Source organism: Lepidothrix coronata, unplaced genomic scaffold, assembly GCF_001604755.1.
Source record: "Lepidothrix coronata isolate B3197 unplaced genomic scaffold, Lepidothrix_coronata-1.0 Scaffold73, whole genome shotgun sequence".
Lineage (NCBI taxonomy): Eukaryota > Metazoa > Chordata > Aves > Passeriformes > Pipridae > Lepidothrix > Lepidothrix coronata.
The window spans coordinates 2,097,218-2,104,482 of NW_016690253.1; the positions used below are offsets into that span (position 1 = coordinate 2,097,218).

General features: G+C 41.8%; 1 protein-coding gene across 1 annotated transcript in view; it reads left to right on the forward strand.

The window, feature by feature from the left end:
• The first annotated feature begins 567 nt into the window (after positions 1-567).
• GDPD2 (glycerophosphodiester phosphodiesterase domain containing 2) overlaps positions 568-7,265 on the forward strand; it is a 19,973-nt gene continuing 13,275 nt past the window's right edge. Inside the window, exons 1-2 of the mRNA XM_017819140.1 lie at positions 568-623; positions 776-993. The gene's annotated coding sequence lies outside the window, so the exon portion shown is untranslated. The remainder of the gene's footprint in view (positions 624-775; positions 994-7,265) is intronic.

The window sequence follows — 7,265 nt, forward strand, 5'->3', positions numbered from 1 at the left end:
ATGTAACATAATATAAAGCACATACCTAACGCACACAAAGTAGCTAAACATACACTATTACTTAAGTAACTCCCTCCAAACTGCTAGATATATGTTAATTAGCCAAGAGCCTTGACTTGAAAAGTTAAAGCATTCTTGGCAAACACCCTCAAAATGCCAGTGTCACACCCAACTTCACCTGGGCACAAGGTCCCAGCAACATCCATCCACATTTTGCAGTTTTATTCCTAACATCTGATCACACAACTAGGACTCCCAGCTAACCTTCAGTCACTGCTGCATCCCTATTTTAGGCTTGTTCCATTCATATTTATCCTGAATACACTTTCCTGTATTCTCACCACTTTTGTTTTGCCAACAAGCATGTTTTATTTTCTCCCATGCCAGACTTCACATGTGGGGACTGTCTCAAATATGTGCAGTACTTGTTCTGCTTCTGTACAGTTCTGCAGAACCCAGAAATAAAGACTGACAGTGACAAAACAGCCCAAGTGCCAAGACAAGTGCCCTTCATGCTGAGCTAGGCATATTTTCAGCTCCTCATAGCCATCTGTCAGTAACTGTATCTGACAAGGCAAGCAAGTGCAAGTACCTGAGGCAACAATCACCTTCCTCCTATAGCTGTACGTATCCTATAGCTCTAATGAAGTCAGGGACAAGTTGTGATGGCAGCTACAATGACAGCTGCAAACTTATGAGTGGCATTTTTCATCTCAATATCCATTTCAACCATTGAAGGTCCTCTCAGGATTTGTTCTTTCAAACTTTTTTCCAGGTATGCTTCTTTCTCTCCCAGCTCTGGAGCTAAGGACTTCATGCAACAAACCCTCCCCTACCAGCATCACCCTGCAGTGATCAAGAAGGCAGATTACCCTCTTCATCAACATCAGAAATTCTAAACTCACCATGCCCTTGTAAGTCACAAACCAGCCCAGTTCTGCCAAACAAGAACAGAACCTCTGCTGAACACTCAAGCACCTTCTTCAGATAAAGGTAAGTTCTAGAAACAGACATTAAATCTCTGTGTAATTGTCTTATCTAGTAAACACTCCACAGAGATGCCTACAAGTTCTTAGTGAGTGTTAGTGCATGTCTGCTGCAACACAGGGGACCAGAACCACAAATCTGCTTTTATTTCCAGATGCAAAATATGTTCTGTTCTAGACACAGGATCAAATATTTAATTTATCAGCAAAACCCAAGACTAACTTAGAAAAAGGCATAAAAGGGAATTTTATCATAAGCTACATTGTGGGGGGAAGCAATTGGCACATCCTTTAAGTGGACAAGCTGTAACTGCATGAGCTCTGCATTTGAGTGAAATATAAGCAAGCTGGGGGGGGAAGGACCAAAGGTACAAGTGCAGAACAATGAGAACAATGACTTTGGACAACACCCAGTTCTTCAAATCCATGCCTAGATGCAAACTGATCCATGATAAGCCGTCAATTAGCACTAACAAAAGAAAGCAAATCCAAATAGGCAAATGACCACCTAATAAACAGACAGCTAGCCAATGCACAACCCAAAGCTGGTGACACTTCAGAAAGCTCAAAGAGCACCTTGAAGAGACATTCAAACAGTAACTGAATTGCTTATAATACTCCAATCTGTTGAAATAGATAAGCAAAAAAATCAAGCATAAAGTTCATTACAGGTAGGCATTAGTGTCATATTCCTGCCTGTATGTCCCACCCACCTGAATCCACTGAGCCACAAAGATATACACCTGGTTTAAGTATCACTACCTCTAAAGTTACTATTTATCTGGTCTTGGTAACACCTGAATCTGTAAAGCATTTGCTGGCTCCAAAGCAGAACCACCTAGAAGCAGGATTTGTTTGTTCTACCATTATTTCCAATCAATTAAGACTTAGCAGGAACAAGCTGGTGGACTTCAAGATAAGCTAATAAACTTAAAAAAAAAAGTATCACATACATGCCTACTTGTAAATCATTTCCCAAGCAGATAAGAATACACCTCCAACAGAGATAGCCCACACATACATGGATTCAAGACACTACAGTACAAATCATTTAAGCTGCTAATACACTCCCACAGCAGAGTCACTTGGCTCATTGGAAGGGGTATTTAGTTATTTTAAAGGTTCAAGCAGGTGTAACCACTTCAAGCTGGCAGCAGAGAAACACCAAGTCTGGGTAATACTTACTTGCACAAGCTCCATGACCAACCCCTACTTTTCCAGAACCAGTCCTTTGCAGCAGGTCCTCAGGTGGGAAGGGGCTTTATGAGCCCAAGGGTTTTACATTATGAAGTTCTGCCTTACAGCTGAGCCTCTCCACCACCACAGGACACTCAGTCTTCCATCACTGGAAAATTAAAAAAACACCATTTTCTACTGTGCTTTCTAGAGGTAACTCTTCATCACAGCAGCTCAGACACAACATTAAGCCTCTCATGCTTTCCACCACTCTACATGAAAAAGTAGTGAGGGTCTCTTGCAGGCCAGGTTCCAAAGAGGGTCTCACAGGATAAAAGCCAAAAGAGAGACAACTTGCACTTTCCCAAATTCAGTGGAAAAAAAAAGTACCCTTTTTCCCACCCCCAGCCAATATGTAACATGAAGAAAATGTTATTCTCACAACAGCACAAACACCTTTGAGTGTCTGAGGCAGGCACCTTTGCCCTCAAACATAAGTATTTTCTCCATAAATACTGAATATTGGAAACCACAGGCAGCTAGAAACTAAAGCCCCAGAGATACTGATTACACAGTAGCTCTGAGAAAATACAGAAGAAAGTAATAAGAGTGCAGACCACTAGCCAGAAATCCCACACAACCTTTTGTACTAGTTAAAGGGTCAGAAGAAAATTCCCACAGTAGTAACTAAAACAGAGCCCTTATAGACACTCACAGTAGCTATCTGTAATAGTTAACTAAGAAAATAGATGCTAGACACTACTAAAGCCTTTCTTCTTTAACCTCTGTAATATTTTTCCTATATTAAATAATTCAGAAGAGCCTGCAGCCAAAGATATTTACAGCTAAAAAAGGCCATAAGCAGGTACAAGAAAATAAGTCACAAATGAAAAGAGCTAGGAAATTACACTTCCAGTGGACAAATAAAGTTAAACTAACTATTCTAGACCCAAAGCATTATCTTTATAAATAAAAACTACTTCTTTCTCAACACCGCCACCAAAGGACATACCAACATCACAACCCCACCACACTACTGAGCACTCCCTAGCAAGGGCCCTTTATATAAACCCACCCTTAGCACAGCCCTGGAGGCTGGTCCTATAAATTTGGCAATGGCAAACAGCTGCTGCTTATATAAACTAGAGTGTTTGAAACAAGAAGTTGTTTGTGCCTGGTAAGCGTGCTAATTTGGGGCTTTTTCTTGGTTTGGGGGTGCGTGGTTTTTTGGTGGTTGTTGGTTGGTTTGCTTTTGGTTTTGTAGGGGTTTTTTCAGGTTTAATATTCAATCTAGTAGCTGATAATAACTATAAAATGTGGAATGTAGCTACATATGTGGGAAAGTTGCTTTCATAGGAGTATCTAATGTAATTATCTCTCGTAAGGCTGCAGGGTAGGCCATAATAGTTTTGTAAAGCTGTCTAATAACTAATTTTAGGTATTAAGAGGCAAAATATAGCAGAGCTACAAGTACAGTAGGAATACTATTGGCTGCAGCACATTGCGACACAGAACTGTTACTTGTCCTCCAATGAGCTCTCAGGGAATAAGAAAGTGATAGTAAAGTAGGCATGCAAGAGGACTGTGTTCTCTCTGCCTAGATTTAGAGAGAGGATAGAATCCTATGAATGGTGAGACTTGTAGGGGACCAGAAGGGGCACTCCTTGAGCAAGGACTGACCTGAACCACTGGCTGTGTCCATACCTGAATACAAAGCAAGCACTTACAGGTAAGGTGCTTTGGAGCTTGGGCTGTATCCTAATGGGTCCTTGTTATAGTTTGAGAGTTGAGCTTCTCTTAGTCAAGTGCTTAAGCTCATTTTTGACATGAATGCTGATGCAGGGTTTTATCCTACCTAGGCAGCTGTTAGCTCCTCAGTAATGCTGTAACAGAGTGTGTGTCTTAACAGTAATATCAGTGAGTGGTAACGACTTCATGGGAGGCTTCTCAAACAATGAGGAAAATTCAGCTTAAGCAACAAATAAATCTCATGTTCCACAGCACACCTTAACACAGTGATCTTGCAGCTGCTTTTACATCCTGAAAGAGGAGGGGGGGAATGCTGTTCTACGGTAACTACCTCTGAACAGAAATTAGAGATGTGGCAGGAGCAAACACTCCACAGTAAAGGCTTATCCCAGTGCAAAAATGGTCTGTCTTAAAAGTTAGTTAATAACAATAAAAAAGGCTAAATACAAAAGTTTCTGTAGTAGAACAATGGAAGTAAGTAGTAGGTAAGATGTTTTATTGACAAGGCAAATATTATATTTTTTTTTGTGGGAAAAAAACCCACAAATATTGTTCTGAAAATAACACAGACCGCTGGTCAAGAGCTTTTTAATGCAGAGCAAGTGGAACAGATCTACACAACATCAGTGTTGCCAGATTCAGTAAGTTATGCCTACAACTTAACTTCCAGTAAAGTTAACTATCCCTATAAAAGAAATGAACTAATTAGAAAAACAGTTGCGCCATAATTAAATTAGTTGACTTCCTTTGTACAGATGATACAAAACACAAAAATATGTAGTTTAAGATGCAAAATTGCCTGTGAGTATACTCTGTGAGCATCCCTTTTGCTGCTTCTTAAATGTAATACTTAAGATTTGCCTTCAGTTTGTTATTGTGTGACTTCAGAAGATTTGTCTTCAGTTTGTTATTGTGTGACTTCAGTTAAGTATGCAACAAGGCAATTAGGAAATGACAAATTATAAACATTTTCAAATTCTAAACTAGTTCAAGTTCCAAACAGAAAAGAGCTACATCTGAACAAACCCAAATATTTCAGTCCTTGAAAACATGAATGAAGTATAGCATGGTAGGTCTTACAGGCCAGGTCTCAGACATAAATATCAGAATCTGATTAACTATTTTTTTTTTTTTTAATGAAAGGAAGATTTGCCTGCTTGAATTTTTTTTTTCAGCTTTGGATATGACATGACACTTGTTTCTAAAAAATAATTTCCTAACTGTATGCATGTAGTATAAAACTTACTGAACGTATTATTTTTTGCTTATCCTGCCATGAAGGACATGAGGTTGATGGTGGATGAGAGGCTGGACATGAGCTGGTAATGTGCAGTCACAGCCCAGAGAGCCAACTGTACCCTGGGCTGCATCACCAGCAGTGTGGGCAGCAGGTGAGGGAGGGGATTCTGCCCCTCTGCTCCACTCTGGTGAGGCCCCACCTGCAGATCTGCCTCCAGCTCTGGGGTCCCCAGCACAGGAAGGACATGGACCTGTTGGAGTGAGTCCAGAGGAGGGCCATGAAGACTGTTTAGAGGGATGGAGCACCTCTGCCATGAGGAAAGGCTGAGACAGTTGGGATTGGTCAGCCTGGAGAAGAGAAGGCTTTGGGGTGATTTTACTGTGGTCTTTCAGTACCTAAAAGAAAGGGTGTGTCCTACAAGAGAGCTGGAGAGAGACTTTTTACAAGAGCATGGAGCGACAGGACAAGGGGGAATGGCTTCAGATTGAAAGAGAGTAGATTTAGATTACAAGTTAAGGTGAAATCCTTTACTGTGAGGGTGGTGAGGCCCTGGCACAGGTTGCCCAGAAAAGCTGTGGTTGCCCCATACCTGGAAATGTCCAAAGCCAGGTTGGACAGGGCTTGGAGCAATCTGGTCTGGTGGAAGGTGTCCCTGTCCATGGGAGGGGATTGGAATGAGATGAGCTTTAAGGTCCCTTCCAACCCAGGCCATCCTATGATCTACTACGCTCTTGTAAAAGTCTGTGTTCTCTGCACCTTATTAAATGTATCTCCACAAACCCTTGAGGGGTGCTGGATTCCTATGAAAACAGTAGGGCTAAACACTGCACTGCTACTGTGCCCAACCTGAGATCTGTTGTTACTGTGCAGCTTGAACTCTTAACACTCTTCAGCATTTGATCCTCAGGGCTCCTATCACTGATCTCAATTACAACAGTTAATGATTAGCACTCCTGAAAATCCACCCCATGCTGTTTTCAAGTGCTCAGGAAATGAAAACTATAAGGACCACCCATGAAAAGTTTAGGTCAAGTGATTTGCCTTGTATCATACAAACTCAGTGATGAGAGCTGAAATAAATACAGTCATCCACAGAGGTTTCTCTCATTATGAATAAAACTCTCACAATCTTCATTCATGATCTCCTTACCTAGTCCACTTCTGGAGGAGGAAGAATCTGATTCAAAGCTTGTTCATCACACACTTTAATTCTCTATATGCTTTTGGCCTTTAGGAAAAACTAAACCTAATCATTGAGTGCTATGGCTGTATACCCTCCCTTAAGTAAGCAGTTTACCTTCTGATTAGTTCTTTCAAACGACTTAATTTCTTAATATGCCTGTGCAAGACAGCTCCAAAATGCAGCAAATTCTATATTACTGTAGATTAACAGCAAGTAGGGATTTTTAGATACATGATGGAGAGAGCTTTGCCTTGGTCTATCAAAATACCTTCTCAATTCCCCAAGTTACAAGTATAGGGAGATAACTTCAGCTGAACTGTAATATACCAACATAACACTGCCTGCTCACTCAGACCATTCCTCTCCGTGTTTGTTTTTATAGCTTTACTATAATTTAAAAGAACACTCACAGATGAGACTTCACAAGTGAAGGCAGGACACAAACCACGCTTAGAGCAACGCAACACTTGATGTTGCGCATGAGCTCGTTCAACTGCATGAGCTCACTCAACTGTGCCGACAGGAACTCTATTTTGTCTTCTTCCCCACTAACTCTGGCGCTCCTGACTTTGTGGTAGAGCCAAGCCAGCTTAATGATGTGCTCTGGTTGCCAGCTTTAACTGCTCACCTGCGACTTGGCTCCGGAGATCAGACAAGCGACTGAGTGGGCAGGGCAGGGCAGTGCATGCCTGGGATGTCCCTGTTTATGGCAGTATGATGGGCTGGGTGTCGCCTCCCTATGCTTGGCTCTATCCTTGAGTCTCACCCCTAAGCTCGGCTCCATCCTTCAGTCTTGCCCTTAAGCTCGGCTCTGACCTTTAGTCTCACCCCTAAACTCGACTCCATTCTTCAGTCTCACCCCTAAACTCGACTCCATCCTTCAGTCTCACCCCTGAGCTCGGCTCTGACCTCGGGCGCTCCCGCGGGAGCG